The 20,174-nt window shown below is 37.6% G+C and overlaps 1 protein-coding gene and 1 non-coding gene across 9 annotated transcripts in view; both read right to left on the minus strand.

Moving 5' to 3' along the window:
• The window catches only part of VPS13B (vacuolar protein sorting 13 homolog B), a 775,932-nt gene that overhangs the window by 112,515 nt on the left and 643,243 nt on the right, over window positions 1-20,174 (minus strand). The gene's annotated exons all lie outside the window — the stretch shown is intronic.
• On the minus strand, window positions 8,449-8,583 carry LOC122679699. Its single transcript, XR_006336492.1, has one exon. It is a non-coding gene; the product is annotated as a small nucleolar RNA SNORA70 (small nucleolar RNA).

Raw genomic sequence — 20,174 nt, forward strand, 5'->3', positions numbered from 1 at the left:
CCATCACCAACTCCTGGAGTTTACTCAAACTCATGTCTATTGAGTCGGTGATGCCATCCAACCATCTCATCCTCTGTCGTCCCCTTCTCGTCTCGCCTTCAATCTTTCCCAACATCAGGGTCTTTTCAAATGAGTCAGCTCTTTGCATCAGGTGGCCAAAGTATTGGAGTTTCAGCTTCAACATCAGTCCTTCCAATGAACACCCAGGACTGATCTCCTTTAGGATGGACTGGTTGGATCTCCTTGCACTCCCAGGGACTCTCAAGAGTCTTCTCCAACACCACAGTTCAAAAGTGTCAATTCTTCAGCACTCAGCTTTCTTTATAGTCCAACTCTCACATCCATACATGACTAAGGGAAAAACCATAGCCTTGACTAGAAGGACCTTTGTTGGCAAAGTAATGTCTCTGCTTTTTAATATGCTGTCTAGGTTGGTCATAATTTTTCTTCCAAGGAGTAAGTATCTTTTTATTTCGCTGCAATCACCATCTGCAGTGATTTTGGAGCCCAGAAGAATAAAGTCAGCTACTGTTTCCACTGTTTCTCTATTTGCCATGAAGTGATGGGACCAGATGCCATGATCTTAGTTTCCTGAATGCTGAGCTTTAAGCCAACATTTTCACTCTCCGCTTTCACTTTCATCAAGAGGCTCTTTAGTTCTTCTTTACTTTCTGTCATAAGGGTGGTGTCATCTGCATATCTGAGGTTATTCATACTTCTCCCACCAGTCTTGACTCCAGCTTGTGCTTCCTCCAGCCCAGCGTTTCTCATGATGTACTCTGCATATACGTTAAATAAACAGCGTGACAATATACAGCCTTTACGTACTCCTTTTCTTACTTGGAACCAGTCTGTTGTTCCACGTCCAGTTCTAGCTGTTGCTTCCTGACCTGCATACAGGTTTCTCAAGAGGCAGGTCAGGTGGTCTGGTATTCCCATCTCTTTCAAAATTTTCCGCAGTTTATTGTGATCCACACAGTCAAAGGCTTTGGCATAGTCAATAAAGCAGAAGTAGACGTTTTTCTAGAACTCTATTGGTTTTTTGATGATCCAGCGGATGTTGGCAATTTGATCTCTGGTTCCTCTGCCTTTTCTAAATCCAGCTTGAAAGTCTGGAAGTTCACGGTTCAGGTATTGTTGAAGCCGGGCTTGGAGAATTTTGAGCATTACTTTACTAGCATGTGAGATGAGTGCAATTGTGCAGTAGTTTGAACATTCTTTGGCATTGCCTTTCTTTGGGAGTGGAATGAAAACTGACGTTTTCCAGTCCTGTGGCCACTGTTGAGGTTTCCAAATTTGCTGACATATTGAGTGCAGCACTTTCACAGCATCATCTTTTAGGATTTGAAAGAGGTCAAGTGGAATTCCATCACCTCCACTAGCTTTGTTCATAGTGATGCTTCCTAAGGCCCACTTGACTTCACATTCCAGGATGCTGGCTCTAGGTGAGTGATCACACCATCATGATTATCTGGGTCGTAAAGATCTCTTTTGTACAGTTCTTCTGTGTATTCTTGCCACCTCTTCTTAATATCTTCTGCTTCTGTTAGGTCCATACCATTTCTGTCCTTTATTGAGCCAATCTTTTAATGAAATATTCCCTTGGTATCTCTAATTTTCTTGAAGAGATCTCTAGTCTTTCCCATTCAATTGTTTCCTCTATTTTTTTTGCATTGATCACTGAGGAAGGCTTTCTTATCTCTCCTGGCTATTCTTTGGAACTCTGCATTCAAATGGGTATATCGTTCCATTTCTCCTTTGCTTTTTGCTTCTCTTCGCAACGATTTGTAAGGCCTCCTCAGACAGCTATTTTGGTTTTTTGCATTTCTTTTTCTTGGGGATGGTCTTGCTCCCTGTCTCCTGTAGAGTGTCACGAACCTCTGTCCATAGTTCATCAGGCCCTCTGTCTATCAGATCTAGTCCCTTAAATCTATTTCTCATTTCCACTGTATAATTGTTAGGAATTTGATTTAGGTCACACCTGAATGGTCTAGTGGTTTTCCCTACTTTCTTCAATTTAAGTCTGAATTTGGCAATAAGGAGTTCATGATCTGAGCCACAGTCAGCTCCCAGTCTTGTTTTTGCTGACTGTATAGAGCTTCTCCATCTTTGGCTGCAAAGAATATAATCAATCTGATTTCACTGTTGGCCATCTGGTGATGTCCATGTGTAGAGTCTTCTCTTGTATTTTTGGAAGAGAGTGTTTGCTATGACCAGTGTGTTCTCTTAGCAGAACTCTATTAGCCTTTGCCCTGCTTCATTCTGTACTCCAAGGCAAAATTTGCCTGTTACTCCATGTATTTCTTCACTTCCTACTTATGCATTTCAGTCCCATATAACAAAAAGGACATCTTTTTTGGGCGTTAATTCTAGAAGGTCTTGTAGGTCTTCATAGAACCGTTTAACTTCAGCTTCTTCAGCATTACTGCTTGGGGTGTAGACTTGGATTACTGTAATATTGAATGGTTCGCCTTGGAAAAGAACAGAGATCATCCTGTCGTTTTTGAGACTGCATCCAAGTACCGCATTTCAGACTCTTTCATTGACTGTGATGGCTACTCTATTTCTTCTAAGTGATTCTTGACAAGACAAGAATCCAGACAAGCGGGGGAGAAATCTCAGTTCAGGGAGTGAGTAGGAAAGAGAGAAGTGAGGCATGTGTTGGAATTGAGATCTCATTTAGGAGGTAGGGACAATGGTTATGACTTTAGGAGTAACCTGTTGCTCCTTCCTGAGGCCTGGTTGCATTCTGTGTGTTCTTAATGAATTCTAGCTATTTCTCCAATAAACTCATGGCACAGAGTCTACACATGTATATGCGCAAAAAATAATTTAAAAATTTACCAATGAAGATAGGTGCTGAAAAAACAATCTTTTTTTGTTTACAGTTTTCTACTCTAAAAAAGGTCTTGTTTTATATATTGTGCTTTCCTTTCAAATTATTTTGTGATCACACCCAATTTTACCAAACTTTTCATTTGCTCACTAATCTTCCTTTACCATTCAGTTGGAAGTAGATGTTACTAATCTCCAGGTTAGAAGCAACATAATTGAACTAAAAATCTAATGTGGTCACACTGTGCTTCATATGGCAGCAATTATTCCCTGGTGGCTCAGGGGTAAAGAATCTGCCTTCCAATGCAGGAAGTGCAGGTTCGATCCCTGGACTGAGAAGATCTCCTGGAGAAGGAAATGGCAACCCACTCTTGTATTCTTGGCTGGAAAATCCCATGGACAGAGGAGCCTGGAAGGGTGTACAGTCCATAGGGTTGCAAAAGAGTAGGACACAACTTAGTGACTAAACAACAATTATTCTCAGGAATAAATCTGTGGTCTATTTTGTGTGACCTATTTAAAAATAGCTTTATTTTGTGCTTTTAGCTTTGAAAGAGATGATGTCAATGATCTTTAGTTACATATCAAAACTGAGGATTTATTATTAATGCTTGCACTGAATAACTTGAAGGAAAGATGACTATTTCAAGAACGTCTGATTGCCAAAAAATAGTTTAGAGAGCCTAAGTATCTAGTACTGAGTCATGGGAAGTGGGAACAAGTAAATTGGTTTCACTGGAAAACATTCCACATGTAACACATGGTACATTTCAAATGACTGTCAAGATTATATATATTTTTATTACATTTTGTTTTCCTATCCATTATTTGACAGGACCTAAAAAATTAGCCAGCCATACATAATAAACTGTACTCTAAGCATATGTGGTCTTTGCATAGAAATATATTTTAGGTTGTATATCTGCCAGTTGGTAAAAGCACATGTATTCTTGCATTTAAAATATGATTCCACAATTTGTTTCCATTTGATGGCTTACTTGGGAAGATTTGCATGTGTGTTGGCCATTTAAAAATATTTTTGGTACAAAGAATATTTTGGCACTTAATTTGTTTTTTATTACTTAATAGTACTGCCAAGACTATTAGTAGGGTAGCAACTGCCCATCTCTCCTCATAGATAAACAGTTCTGAATTCTTTGTCCAGGGGTTGGTAAAGTTGGACCATTCATTGCCCCTTTGCCCACTCAGTGCCACCAATCAACCTAAGAAAAGGATACAAAGGAAGTGCATTCCCTGTAATTATGTATTAAAGAGATGGTAGTATTAGCAAGTGAAATAATCTATCAATCTGATTCAACTGTCCTTTCCATTATCTTATGACAAGATAGAGAGCTTAGCTGACTGTGTAGGGCTGGTCAGTGAGTACAACGCTGGAGCTGCCATTCAGGAGTAAGTTATTAAGGCTTGGTTACAACAGAGGATACCATCTTTATCATTCCTTCCACCACATACCCAGATTTCCTGGGATACCAATTAACAGATACCAATTAACAGGTAAGCATAATAGGGCTATACAGTTTGCTTTTCCCATCATTACTAATGATTTTCGTAGTATATTAGTCGCTCAGTCACATCCAACTCTGTGATGCCATGGACTGCAGCCCTCCAGGCTCCTCCGTCCATGGAATTTTCCAGGTAAGAATACTGGAGTAGGTTGCCATTTCCTTCTCCAGGGGATCTTCCCAACCCAGGGATCAAACTTAGGTCTCCCACATTGTGGGCAGATTCTTTACTGTCTGAGCTACCAGGGAAGCCCCAGTAATAAAAATACTGATGGAAGCTGTGGTAGAAAAATAACCTTTTACAATTTACAAAGTTTTTTCTTTTTGTATATTATCTTAGCAAGGAACACATTATTCCCATTTTACAGATAAGTGAACTGTGGCTAGAGAAGTTAGGTAATATGTTCAAGGTTACACACTTAGTAAGTGGCAGACCTTTTGCCTATAAATCCTTTGCTCTTTAACCTTTAGGTTAAAGGAGAAAAACAGCCCCGTAATGAATCATTTACAATATCCAGTTGCAGTTTCTTTACAATGGATTCTTAGAAATCTGAATGCAGAATACATTTTGACCCTTACAATTTATCCCAGTTGTTTATAGTTACTTAATTTGGCAATCATTTTCTCTTCAGCAGTCTTTTACTTTCAGCACTTTGAATATGTCATCTCTCTTCCCCTGCTCTCCATGGTTGCTGATGAGAAATCAGCTGTTAATCTTAGTGAGATTGCTTACATGTGCTAAGTCACTTATCTCCAGCTGCAGTCAAGGTTTTTTGTAGTTTGACTGTTTGGTACAGAAATCATTGAGTTTTGTCTAAGTTCACTAAACTTCCTGGATGTGTAACTAATGTCTTAAATTAAATTTGGGAAGTGTTTGGTCGTTAGATTTTCAGTCTTTATTCTCCTTTCTCTCCTGTCCTTCCAGGCCTCCCAGCATGCACATATTGGTAAACTTGATGGTATTCCACAGTCTCTAAGGCTCTGGTCACTTGTTTTCATCCTTTTTTTCTTTCTGTTCTCGACACTCAATCATCTCAGTGGACTTATCTTTAAACCTACTGCTTCTTTCTTCTGTCTGTTCAAATCTGTTATTGAGCCCCTCCAGCAAATTTTTCATTTCACTTACACTTTTCAACTCTGGGATTTCATTTTTTTCTTTACAACTTCTATCTTTTCTTTTAAAATTGATACTCTCTATTTGGGGAGACATCATTCTCGTATTTCTGGGATTTCATTTTTTCTTTACAACTTCTATCTTTTCTTTTAAAATTGATACTCTCTATTTGGGGAGACATCATTCTCGTATTTCTGGGATTTCATTTTTTCTTTACAATTTCTATCTTTTCTTTTAAAATTGATACTCTCTATTTGGGGAGACATCATTCTCATATTTCTCTTTAGTCCTTTATACAAGGCTTTCTTTGGGCTTTTTTGAACATGCTTAAAATAGACAGTTCAAGTCTTCATCCAGTAAGGATGACATCTGGGCATCTGAGGGACAGTTACTACTGACTGCTTTCTTCCTCTGTATATGTGCCATACTTTCTTGTTTCTTTGCAGAGTGCATACTTCTTTGTTGGAAACTGGACATTTTAAATGATAGAAAATTTTATTATATCAATGAATATTATTAATTATGTTACTATTATCATATTATTAATAAATAATGGCAACTGTGGAAATCAGATTCTCTTCCTCCAGAGTTTGTCACTATTTGTTCTCATTTTGTTGTTGTTGTTGTTACTAACATTTATGAATTAATTCTAAAATGTCTGTCATGTGGCCACTGAAATCTCTACTTGGTGAGCTTAATGATCAGTTAATGACTAGACAGAGACTTCCTTAAAGGCCTGGAAACAAGCATATCTAGTCTCTTCCAAGTGGCTCTGTGTGCCTGTTAAGGCATGCCTTCAGCTCTGCCTTGACCTTCCCTTCCTGCTTATACAGAGCCTTAAGGTCAGCCAGAGGTGAGAGCACAGGCCTTCTGAGGTCATTCTTGGCATGTGCAGAGCTTGGGTTAAGTGCATAGACCTGGGCTTGGACACATCCTCCTAGTTTCCCAGGAATCCGCTGGAACTTGTTGAAGTCTGTGTAGACATATCATCCCCTAGTTCCTCCTGCTGAGCCTTTTGCTGAGCTTACAAGTTTTCTGTTACCTACTGCCTCAAGCATCAGTGTCCTCTAATTCTCTCTGACCTACACCCCTGGGTGGGGAAAGGGCTTTTCAAACTGCAAGATTCCTAGTTCATAACTTTTGAAACATTTAATTGTTGTGAAACCCTTATTTTGTTAACAGAAACTTATCTCATTAAGCAAGTAAAAGGATACACTACATTTATCACAAGGTCAATATATTTGGTGATAAGACCAAACATATTCCCCAGTGTGGAATGCACTAGAAAAATTAGAGGCAGATAGATTAAAGAGTTTTAAATTAATGACTAAAGAGTAGGTAAGTGGATAGTTAAAATATAGAATGTGAGGTCAGAGTATAAAACAGTGGATTGAACCACAACCAAAAAAAAGAGAAAAAGAAAAAAAATAGTGGATTGATGGATGATTGAAAGAGACAATGTATAATACACTGTATTATTACATAAATTAGAATAATTTTTGTATATTATAGAAATTAGGATAAATAGACATCTACATATTATTATAGAAATTAAGATAAATAAATAACAATATAAACATTAAAACCGTAGCAAGCTAAAAAACCAGCTTTGCATCTATAAATACAGAAGTGGTTTCTATTTATGATTATTACTGGACTTAACTGTCCTTTTAAACATGAAGAACATTTCTACGATCAATTATTCATAAGAAGAGAAACATATTCATTACACAAAAGCACTTGAGTAGGGATACTTTTCAATAGTTAAAATAAAATTGCATTAAAAATAAAATGTAATAAAATGTTAATTAAAAATAAAATGTATCCTGATAATGGTATGTCAGTTTTTTGTGCTTCTACTTCAATGTATAAACCTACCATTTAATAATGACATAAAATACAAATACATATGTAATATAAAAATTTTTTAGCTTATAATACCAGTTTTTATATGTATCTGCTATTTAGTTGATTTTGAAGAAGGAAAAGAAAAGCTTCTATACATCTTCAACTAATAGAAGTCATACCAAAAAAAAAAAAAAGAAAGAAAGAAAACCTTAAAATATTGGAACCAGTTGAGAAACCACAAGTATTCAAATGCAGGAAATCATGATTTTATAACATTTTAATGTGATCTACTCTTGGGAAACAAAGTTAACCAAACCCCATTTCTGTACAGGAAATATTCCAGCGTACAGTTGTAATACATTGTGGTGAAGGGGTACAGCTGCAGATTTTCACCTGTAATGCCCCACTGGTATTCTGGCTTACTGCATTGCATCAAGACTGCCTTCCTGTCCGGAAAACCCTCTAAGTACAAACAAGACTCTAAGTCCAGATTTTATTTTCCCTTGGTATCAGAATATGGTAATTTAAGAGTCCTGAGAAATACTTATTTAGCCTTTAAAAGGAAATGTGTAACATTCTTTTATTAGGATCTATGTTTGGGTTGGTTTTTCAAAAAACTTAACACATGACCCAGTTATCTTATCAATTTATCACGCTACCAAGTTATAAGCAAATGCAGGTGTGCAATATGACATCTTTGAATATAATATTTTCCACAAAGACAAATAATAAAAATATATTAAGAATTTCTGAGTCAAAACTAACTTGGACCAAGGGCAATTTTACTATTTTATGGTTTTCTTTTAATGAGACTACAAACCCTAAACTCACTATTGTGTTCTAGTCTCAGCTCTAATTGTTCAGGTATTTCACTCATTGTATAGAATAGTCAAATGTACATGGTCTATTGTAAAGAACATTAATTGGGACTCTGACCTTCTGAAAGTGAAGTTTCTCAGTCTATCTGACTCTTTGCGATCCCATGGACTGTAGCCTATCAGGCTCCTTTGTCCATGAGATTTTCCAGGCAAGGGTACTGGAGTGGGTTGCCATTTCCTTCTCCAGAAGATCTTCCCAACCCAGGGATAGACTGGGGACAGCAGGTAGTCATGAATGCCCATTAGAAAGAGTTGTCTCCAAGGTCCCTTAGGGCAACCTATACAGGCAACAGATTGCATACACTATTAAGGAGGCTCCTATTTGCAGCCATTGCACACTGGGCCCCCATGGGGAAAAGAGCACAGTTGGCTTAATTGGCTGCAAAGAACAGAGAACCAAGAAACAGACTAGCTAGGTTCAGGGGGACTTAATTCTAACCTAAATTTGGTTGCAAACTAGTTTTGTCACCTTGAGTTGAAGTCACATAACTAATCTGAGCCTCAATACTCTTACTGGTAACAAATTCGGAAGATTTGGAATAAGGAGGAACAAGGAATAAAACTACTCTAGCTCTTTAAAATTCTAAAGTGATATATAAATATAGGACTTGATTTTTTACTTTATATTTTAGGTAGAGAGTTTATATTTTAGGAAGAGAGTTTATATTTCAGGAAGAGAGTTTATATTTTAAAGTGCACACTGTGTGCCAAGATTTTCATTATTTTATTCAATTAGAATGGTAATTAAATTAGAAGGGTATACCCATTTTACAGATGAGGAAAATGAAGGGTTGAGCAACTTGCTAAGGTTCTCAATCAAAAGCTACAGAGCTGCGAGTGTAGGATTCTAGAACCCGGGGAGCTCATTCACTTCTTTACACTGACTCCCACATGTTAGTTACCTGGTTGTGGCAGAGGTTCGAAAGTATGCAACTTGACAAATAAGCAATGCTTATAAACCAAATACTTGTACAGTGATACTCTGCTATAGACTGTTTTTAAAACTAAAAGAGTTAAGAATATAGTAATTATTGATAATTGTTCTTAACAGCCCTTTGTAATAAGAAAAACTATAGTACAGAGTGTGCTCACTCAGTCATGTCTGACTCTCTGCAACCTCATGAACTATAGGCCACCAGGCTCCTTTGTGCATGGGATTTTCTCAGCAAGAATACTGGAGTGGGTTGCCATTTCCTTTTCCAACAGAGACAGTAATCTTTAATAACTGGGAAGAAGTCAATTGGGATTACAGAATAACTGAAAAAAAATGCAAATATTTTAGAACCAAAAGCAAGCCTGTAATGTCTTATGAAGGCTTGTCATAAAGTTAAATGTTTAGATCAAGAGGTCAACAAAACTGCTCTATAAAAGGCTAAACAAATGATGGCAAACACTGGAGACTTTCTGCGTTATACACTCTGTGTTGCAACTACTTGACTGCCTATTGCAGCAGGTGGATCACAACAAACTGTGGAAAATTCTTAAAGAAATGGGAATAACAGACCACCTTAACTTGCAAATGGGGTAGAGCTCAAACCCTTCACAACTTTTGACTATATTTATAGTTTATTTAGGGCTTCCCTGGTAGCTCAGCTGGTAAAGAATCCACCTGCAATACAGGGGATCCTGGTTCAATTCCTGGGTCGAGAAGATCCCCTAGAGAAGGGATTGGCTACCCACTCCAGTATTTTTGGCTCAGACAGTAAAGAATCTGCCTGTAATGTGGGAGACCTGTGTTCGATCCCTGGGTTGGGACGATCTCCTGGAGAAGGAAACAGCTACCCACTCCAGTATTCTGGCCTCAAGAATTCCATGGACAGAGGAGCGTGGTAGGCTACAGTCCATGGAGTCCCAAAGAGTCAGTGACTTTTTGCGACTTTCAAAGACTTTCACAGGACTGAACAACTTTCACTCACTCGCTCACATACTTTATTTAGTATACAATTTCATATGTAACACATAGATCACATATTTATTTAAATGTGTAAAAGTGAGATTAATTAGCTTATAAGTATTTTTTTCTTTTGTTTTTTAATTTTATTGAAGTATAATTGATTTACAATATTGTGTTAATTTCTGCATAGCTAAGTGATTCAGGTATACATACATGTATATATTCTTTTTCATATTCTTTTCAGTCGTGGTTTATTACAGGATATTGAATATAGTTCCCTGTGCTATAAAGTTGGACCTTGTTTATCCATGCTAAATGTAATAGTTTGCATCTACTAACCCCAAACTCCCAGTCCATCCCTCCTCTTTCCCTCTTCTCCTTGGCAATCCCAAGTCTGTTCTCTATGTCTGTGAGTCTGTTTTGTATGTGCATGCTCAGTTGTGTCCAACTCTTTGCAACCCCAGGGACTGCAGCCCACCAGGTTCCTCTGTCCATGGGAATTTCCAGGCAAGAATATTGGAGTGGGTTGCCATTTCCTACTCCATTTTAGCTTATAAGTATTCTTAATTTTAGAAAAGGCAGAGGAACCAGAGATCAAATTGCCAGCATCCACTGGATCATCGAAAAAGCAAGAGAGTTCCAGAAAAATATCTATTTCTGCTTTATTACCTATGCCAAAGCCTTTGACTGTGTGGATCACAATAAACTGGAAAATTCTGGAGAGATAGGAATACCAGACCACCTGACCTGCCTCTTGAGAAACCTGTATGCAGGTCAGGAAGCAACAGCTAGAACTGGACATGGAACAACAGACTGGTTCCAAATAGGAAAAGGAGTACGTCAAGGTTGTATATTGTCACGCTGCTTATTTAACGTATATGCAGAGTACATCATGAGAAACGCTGGGCTGGAGGAAGCACAAGCTGGAATCAAGACTGCTGGGAGAAATATCAATAACCTCAGATATACAGATGACACCACCCTTATCACAGGAAGTGAAGAAGAACTAAAGAGCCTCTTGATGAAAGTGAAAGAGGAGAGTGAAAATGTTGGCTTAAAGCTCAACATTCAGAAAACTAAGATTATGGCACCCGGTCCCATCACTTCATGGCAAATAGATGGGGAAACAGTGGAAACAGTAGCTGACTTTATTCTTCTGGGCTCCAAAATCACTGTGGATGGTGACTGCAGTCATGAAATTAAAAGACGCTTGCTCCTTGGAAGGAAAGTTATGGCCAATCTAGACAGCATATTAAAAAGCATTACTAAGCATTACTTTGTCAACAAAGTACCTTTGTCAACAAAGGTCCATCTAGTCAAGGCTATGTTTTTCCCATTAGTCATGTATGGATGTGAGAGTTGGACTGTAAAGAAAGCTGAGAGCCAAAGAATTGATGCTTTTGAACTGTGGTGTTGGAGAAGACTCTTGAGAGTCCCTTGGACTGCAAGGAGATCCAACCAGTCCATCCTAAAGGAGATCAGTCTTGGGTGTTCACTGGAGGGACTGATTTTGAAGCTGAAACTCCAAATCTTTGGCCACCTCATGCGGAAAGCTGACTCACTGCAAAAGACCCTGATGCTGGGAAAGATTGAGGGCAGGAGGAGAACGGGACGACAGAGGATGAGATGGTTGGATGGCATCATCGACACAATGGACATGGGTTTGGGTAAACTCTGGGAGTTGGTGATGGACAGGGAGGCCTGGTGTGCTGCAGTTCATGGGGTCGCAAAGAGTCGGACACGACTAAGTGACTGAACTGAACTGACTGATTCTTAATTTATTCACCAAACATGTATTGTTTCTATGTTAAGGGCAAGCCAGGGATCAAACAGCCAGAAAGAGAGAGAGAGATGTGGTTCGTGACTTCACGGAACTTACAAACAAGTAATAGATAAATAGTTAAGTACCTGGTATTGCCAGAAATGATTTAAAGTATGATTAAGAAAAAAAGTTTTCACAGAATTACTCCACACTTCCCTGGTAAATTTTAATCTATCTTTACAGTCTAAATTAATGTGGTTTAACTATGTATCAGTGGGAGAGTTTATCTTCTCAAAGCATAAGTCCATACCTCCATGCTATCTTTTCACCAGATCTTTGATAGAACTGCTAATAAGTATTCAAGAGTGACTCGTGATTTTAACTCTGCATGGAGGTAGGATGGGAAGAAGACTTATTTGTAGGCAGAGAGCAGGAAGAAAAAAGAAGAAAAAGTATGAAGAATTAAAAAAGTCAAGCCTGTACACAATCAAGCCCTGAATAAAGGGCAGGCTGTACAATACAGTTTTCGAAACGGTAACCTTGGTTGAGCTCTGGTATTCTGGATTAAATGTCCTAAGGAAACAAATCTCAATGTGGTAAAAATGAAACTCTGCGCAAATTCCATTAACATTCCTAAAGAATTATGCTCCAGTTCTGGCCCTTTCCTATCTCCTCAACCTAATCTCCTACTTTTATACTACCTATCAACTTAGCTGTCATTAGTTTGTCTCCATCAGTGCTTCTTGAAATCTAATTCATCTTTCAAAACTTTTCTCGTCTTTTTTCTAGAGAAACAAAACAAACAAAAAACTCTTCTCTAATAATCAAAGTTAGAAGTGATTTTTCTTCAGAATTCCCCAAAGACATACGGCTTAAACTCTTCTTACTGGCACTTAACAACACTACCTTTTCTTGTATTTATCTGTGTGTGCCTGTGTGTGTACAACCCCAGCCTGAGCACCTAGGTAAATCCCTGACTCTTCTGTGCAGGCTCAGACGGTGAAGAATCTGCTGCCAATTTGGGAGACCTGGGTTCGATCCCTGGGTTCAGAAAATCCCCTGGAGAAGGGATAGGCTACCCACTCCCGTATTCTTGTCTGGAGAATTCCATGGACAGAACAGCCTGGCAGGCTACAGTCCATGGGGTAGCAGAGAGTCGGACATGAATGAGTGACTAACACTTTCACCAGCCTCTATACTCTGTTTAATCCTCTTAGCAGAAATATTACAAGGGTCTCCTTGTCTTCAGCCTGTTCATTCAGGAGGCTTCACAGATCTACCAAACCAATCATGACAACAGCATATAGAGCCCAGACTACAACAAATATGCAGGCAGGACCTTACTTTGGCAACTATCTTTAGGAGACAGTCTCAACACATTAAGCTAGAGTTAAGTCACTCAGTCGTGTCCGACTCTTTGCGACCCCATGGACTGTAGCCTACCAGGCTCCTCCATCCATGGGATTCTCCAGGCAAGAATACTGGAGTGGGTTGCCATTTCCTTATCCAGGGGATCTTCCTGACTCAGGGATTGAATCCGGGTCTCCTGCACTGCAGGCAGATGGTTTAACCTCTGAGCCACCAGGGAAGCTAAGCTTACTCTATTTCATTTTAAGCTTTCACTCAGTCACAATCAACTTTTACTAAGTACTACGTCAGGCACTGGAGAGCAAAGATAAACATCATATAAATGCCCTCAAGAAGTCCAATGTGAAGGAAGGAGTCAGTAATAAAAACAGGCCCAAGGTGTCCTAAAGAAGGGCAACTTTCCCATCCTGGGTGGAGATAGAGGATACCCCCTGGAGGTCAAGAAATGAACAATGTATAAAAGCTCACTAGAAATATAAAAATAATAAAAATTCACATGTATACAAGATGTATTTCATCTTTTCAGGATTCCATTTAAAGTCTTCTCTACCTTGGAAATATTATATTACGACTGAATACAAAACACATATAATTAAACAAAATGTGAACTGTTATATTTCAAACACATAAAATCTAGTTGATAAGAGATGACAGGTCATTGGCAGAAATCATTAAAAAAATTTTTTTTAATAAATAATTTTTAAAAAATGGATAAGATTTGACTATAAACTTGAAAATCAGCAAGCATTAATTCTTTTTTTATCATTAGGTATACAGCTAAATTTTGCTCACAACACTTAAGACTCTGGAATCTCAAATATATGTTCCAGTCTGATGCAGCAAACATGAGCAAACTATATAGCTTCCTGGGGCAATCATGCTCGCAAATAGCCACCTCAAAACTACAGTCCCAAAGTGACATCTATGCAGAAGGAAAGCAATCAGGCACACAGGTGATTATATCCTTACAAGGAAACAAGAATGGCTTTGACACTGACTGTGATTCTTTCCTTATTTCATGTCATGTCAAATTTGCCTGAAATGACGACTTGCAGTAGTTCAGTGCCAATCACTCTTAACCTTATACTTTTCCGATTTACCATTAAGAACAGCCACAGGGTGTTAGAAAATATGTCTATTTACATAACAACTGAACATATCAAACCACAGCTCTGTTCAGCTGGTTTGTTTTCAGGTTTCAGGTGGCTAAGGGAACAAAGAAGGCTCTCATAGTTATCTATAATTTTCTAAGTCTTGCAAAATCATCTCAGAAAATCTACAGAGAGGCAAATTTCCTGGGCTGGAATGACTGGCTCTTTCTTCATAAATCTGCAGATAGAATTTCTGGCTGTACTGACCACCATTATTTGGTGGTGACCTATGTCCTGTTAAGCGAATCATCATGTAGAAAGAATGTAATGTGGAAAAGATGAGTTTGGGGAATGCTTTTTAGACAATTTAGTTACATTCATAACACATCATAGACTAGAATAAGAGCCACAGACACCTAATTTGTTGCTTAGGGGTACATCACAGACTTTATGGGACAAATTTTTCTCTTGAGATTCATGGAAAGAAAACAATGTAAAATAGAAAATGAACAAATAGTATGGGTGGGATTAAAAAGAAAAACAACAACAACCCAGCAACAAGCTGTGCCCATAGAACAGTTTTTCTATCCACACAGAATGACCAAGCACCTTCTTGGGTGTTCCCTACAGGATCCTCTTCCTCTGACCCTGCTGCCCAAGGGAAAAAAGTATTTTTGGAACACGTCACTCTCAAAAAAGTAAAAAACCACAAAGAACAAATTCTTTTATATTCCCCAATACAACCACTTCTTAAAAATTCAGTAAGCAATTAAAATAAATGGTAGTAATTTTAGAAACGTTTCCATATAAGACAAAGAACAGCTTACTTGCAGGGTTAAAGAGCGTAAACATTTCTGTCGTATGTTATATAGTTAAACAATATTTTAAAGACTTTGATTTTCATTTGCAACTCTCGATGTGCAAATACTGCTAATTCCAAAGACCATCAGAATGATTCTACTCCTGAAGGAAAAACACAGGATTACAGATTCTTTAAAAAGTACAATCTGGCACAGGTCTGAGGAACTGAGAGTTGGTCTGCATTTCCTTGAATGGAATGAACTATAATTTTTTCCCAACTACATATCCTCAACCACAGGACTGTATTGTACCTCAACTGAGTATTATGGCTTAATAGTTTGATTTAAGTATCAAAAAAAATTCTTTTGGCTAAAGGCCAAATTCAAAACTTTTTTTTTTGGGGGGGGGGGCTACAACAACATATCTATTTCTGACTCTTGGCCTGCTTCTTTCTCCCTTTGGACCTCATCCCTGACAGACATCTGTATTTTGTAACTTTTCCTACATGCTGGCTCTGAAGATACTCTGAGTTTTGGCCCAACAATCCTTCTCTGTTTGAATTCATTAGTGTGAGAATCACAGGACTAGAAAGGACTTTGGGAGGTCATACAGACATCAACTTGCTCTGGACAAGACTAACTCCAAACTAGGAAGACAAATGATGTTTAAAGACTTGTAGAAGAAATTTCAAGATTTCTCTCATCAACACTGCAGTGTTTTTGCATGCTTTACTATTAGAAAATGTTTTATGATATAGTTTTCATTTTATAAAAATGTAACTTGGCAGACAGCAGGACTTTCTATAAAATGAAGTACCATATAGCTTACATTTTTAGTCCATTAAAGGGATATTTAAGACTGAAATAAATTATTTGTTGGACTCCAATGGACCATAACTGGGACAAAGGAGGTACCTAGCTTATATGACACTGATATCATTTACTGATAGTAATACAAATGCTATAGATGTTTTCATTCTCATTCAATTTGGTCTTTATATTTAATCTATCTTGCTGCTGCTTAGTCGCTTCAGTCATGTCCGACTCTGTGCAACATCATGGACTATAGCCCAGTAGTTTCCTCTGTCCATGTGGATTCTCCAGGCAAGAATACTGGAGTGGGTTGTCATGACCTCCTCCAGGCGATCTTCCTGACCCAAGGATTGAATCCAGGTCTTCCACATTGCAGGCGGATTCTTTAACATCTGAGCCACCAGGGAAGCCCTAATCTATCTTATCTATTTCTTAATGTAAATAAGAATTAATATTTTCTTAATATATATAAGAATTAACTTTTTCTGTAAAAATTCTTCCTAAAACCAGTTCAACTAGATCATTTATTAGCTATATGACTTCTCTATTTGCAGTAGATTAGATGGTAAATAATCTGCCTGTAAAGTGGGAGACTCAGGTTCAATCCCTGGATCAAGAAGATCCCCTGGAGAAGGAATGACAACTCACTCAGTATTTCTTGCCTGGAGAATTCCATGGACAGAGGAGACTGGTAGGATATAGTCTATGGGGCCACAAAGAATTGGATACAATGGAGCAACTAACACAACACTTATCTATTAAACTAGAATGATGATAACAGAATGCACAAAATTTGGGGAAGGACAAATGAAAGAACATAGGTAAACTGCCAAGCCAAATTTCTGGCACACAGAAACTGCTCAGTAAATGAAAGCGGCCTTTCCCTCTTAGTGAAAAATAAATCACTGAATTTAATTTCTGTGCATTGAGGACCTTGCTGACAAACTGTACAAATAAGTGAATGCTAAAACCAATGTGTAAAAGGGGAACTTGATGATAATGACCTGATCCATGTAAATACTGCTCGAAGTGAAATAAGCAGATGTCACGTGCCTCCCACTGTGATGTAACAGGAAGAATACTGTGTCACTTTCGAAGCATTCTTTACAAGAAAGAAAAAAGCAACTAAAATCTAATCAAGCTTCAATAACAACTACTTATTAGATTACAGATAATATGGAGGATAGAGGGTAATGTTAAACAACATTATAAGGATAAAGTGAGCCAGAATATAGGAAATTCTATAGGTCAAATGATCTAATTTCTTCATCAGATAAATGACATAGGGGAGAAAAAGGAGAGAGGGGACTGTTACAGACTAAAAGAGAGTTAAGAACCGTATTAATCAAGTGTATGTGTGGACCTCAGTGGGCTCTTGATTCAAACAAACCAACTCTAAAAGAGTAGTTTTGAGCCAATAGGAAGAATTAAATATAGACTATTATATGATATTAAGGAATTTTCGTTCATTTTGTTGGCTGTGATAAAGATATTAAACATACATTTAAAAATATTTACTTGTTGGCAATGCTTGTACATATGTGTGTGTATTCAGTCACTCAGTCAAGTCCAACTCTTTGCAACCCTATTGACTGTAGTCCGCCATGCTCCTCTGTCCATGGTATTTTCCCTGCAAGAATAATGGAGTGGGTTGCCACTTCTTCCTCCAGGGGATCCTCCAGATCCAGGAATTGAACCCACGTCTCTAAGTCTCCTGCACTGCAGGTGGATCTTTACCCCTGAGCCACTGGGGAAGCCATAGCAATGTTTACTGAACTATTAATGGGTGAAATAAAAGGATGTCTGGGACTTCCTTTGAAATACTCGAGAAAAACAATGAGGAATAACAAAAAGTGGTGAGAGGAGCAGATGTAACAAGGACAACAGGACATCAGTAGTTACTGAGGAGGTGTGAAAGGCACACAGAGCCTGCTACACTAGTCTCTTTACTTGTGTATATGTAAATTTTTCATGATGAAAACTCAGAACTTTTCCTAAGGGAAATCATCAGACTTTTTTCCCCTCACTTAAAACTTACGTAATAATAGATGTCTTTGTTAGGAATAATATAATATCAATGAAGAAAAGATTTACATATTGCTTGAAACTTCCTTCAAAATCAGTTTAAGAATCATTTTAGAAGGCAGAGCTCATAAAACAAGTAATTCTGATGAAACCATGTACAATATCTCAGAAAAGGCCATATTTGTACTCAATCCAAAAAAAGAAAAAAAAGGGGAGAAAAAGAGTTAAAAAAGTGCCATCGTCAGAAAAGATATTTGCAAATTATGTATCTGACAAGAGGGTAATACCTAAAATACAATATATAAAAAACTCATACCACTTAATAGCAAAAAAAAAAAAAAAAATCTGATTAAAAAGTGGGCAGAAGATCTAAGTAGGCATTTTTTTCCAAAGCAGGCAAACAGAGGGCCAATAGACAAATGATGAGGTACTCAACATCACTAATCATCAGGGAAAAGCAAATCAAGACCACAGTGAGATACTGCCACATGCCTTTGTTAGAAGAGTTATTATAAAAAAGATAAGAAACAGCAAGTGTTGGTAAGAAAATAGAACCCCTGGGCACTGCTGGTGGGAAGGCAAATCGGTCTAGCCACTATGGAAAATAGTGTGGAGGTTCCTTAAAAAATTAAAAACAGAAACTACCATATGATTCAGCAATTCTATTTCTAAGTATTTTATCTGAAGAAAATGAAAAGACTAACAAAAAGATTTATGCACCCCCACATTCACTGCAAAAATATTTATAATAGCCAAGAAATGGAAACAAGTGTCCATCGATAGATGAAAAGATAAAGAAAATGTGGCGTATACATACACAGTTGAATATTATTCAGCTTTACCTAAGAAGGAAACCTTGCCATTTGTGACAACATGGGTATCCCTGGTGCTAAATGAAATAAGTTGGACAGAGAAATATAAACACTGTAAGACCTCACTTTTATGTGAAATCCAAAAATCCAAAATCCAAAAAACAAAACCAAAATCACAGATACAGAGAATAGACTGGCGGCTGTCAGAGGCAGGGGCGGAGGGGTGGGGAAAATGAGTGAAAGGGGTCAAAAGTTACAAACTTCCAGTTACAAAATAAGTCAAATGGATGTAATGTATAGCAGGGGACTATGATACTGAATTGTATAGTTGAAAGTTGCTGAGAGGAGATCTTGTTCTCATCACAAGAAAAAAAATTTTATAACTATGTATGGTGACAGATGTCGACCAGACATTTTGGGGAACATTTTGCAAAATATATATAAGTATCTAATCATTATGTTGCATGCGTGCCTGCGTGCTCAGTTATGTCTGATTCTTTGCGACCCCATGGACTGCAACCTGCCAAGCTCCTCTGTTCATGGGATTTTCCAGGCAAGAATACCGGACTAGGTTTCCATTTCCTCCTCCAGGGGATCTTCCTGACCTAGGGATCAAACCCGCGTATCAAACCTGTATCTCCTGCACTGACAGGTAGATTCTTTACCACTGAGCCATCTGGGAAACCGCATTATGTTGTATACCTGAAACTAATGTTATCTATAAATTATACCTCAATTTAAAAAATGCCATCATCAATAGATACTATCAAATGATAAATTTTAGTGTATGCAATACATACTTGAGAAATTGCCTGATCAACTGAGGTTCTTTATCCTACCACTAAATGATAGAACTGACTTTAGTGATTTGGCTATTTCATTAGTCTACGCTGGCTATATCAATGATATGGTATTTTATGAAGGTCTACTTTATACTTGATGGTAAAGTATCTAGTGGAGATTTTCAACATAGTATATAAATTTTAAAGAGATCAAGGTAATGCTTGTGGAAAAAAAGTAGGGTTGTGGAGCCAAATATACAGTAGAAAATTATAAGAAACCTAATTCTTCAAGATCACTTTAAAATTCTTAATATACTAAAATACACTACAATAATCACTGAGATTACCTTACATCAAAGTTAAGCTTTGGATTTTCTTAAGGTGCTCAACAGAGCATTTTTCAAATGATAAAAAATTCAATAATCAGAGGACTCATTTTTTTAAGACAAATTTTTAATGACATATGAAGCTTGCTGAAATCTGAAAGCTTGCTACTTCACACATATGTAGCTAAAGAAAAAAAGATATTGGTAAATGTTTGGAAATGACTTTTCCTCATGGAGTAAAAAAGAGATGTCACAATAGGGCAGTAAAAATATGGGTAAGATTAATGAAATCATTGTTAACTT

Source organism: Cervus elaphus, chromosome 21, assembly GCF_910594005.1.
Source record: "Cervus elaphus chromosome 21, mCerEla1.1, whole genome shotgun sequence".
NCBI classification, from domain to species: Eukaryota; Metazoa; Chordata; class Mammalia; order Artiodactyla; family Cervidae; genus Cervus; species Cervus elaphus.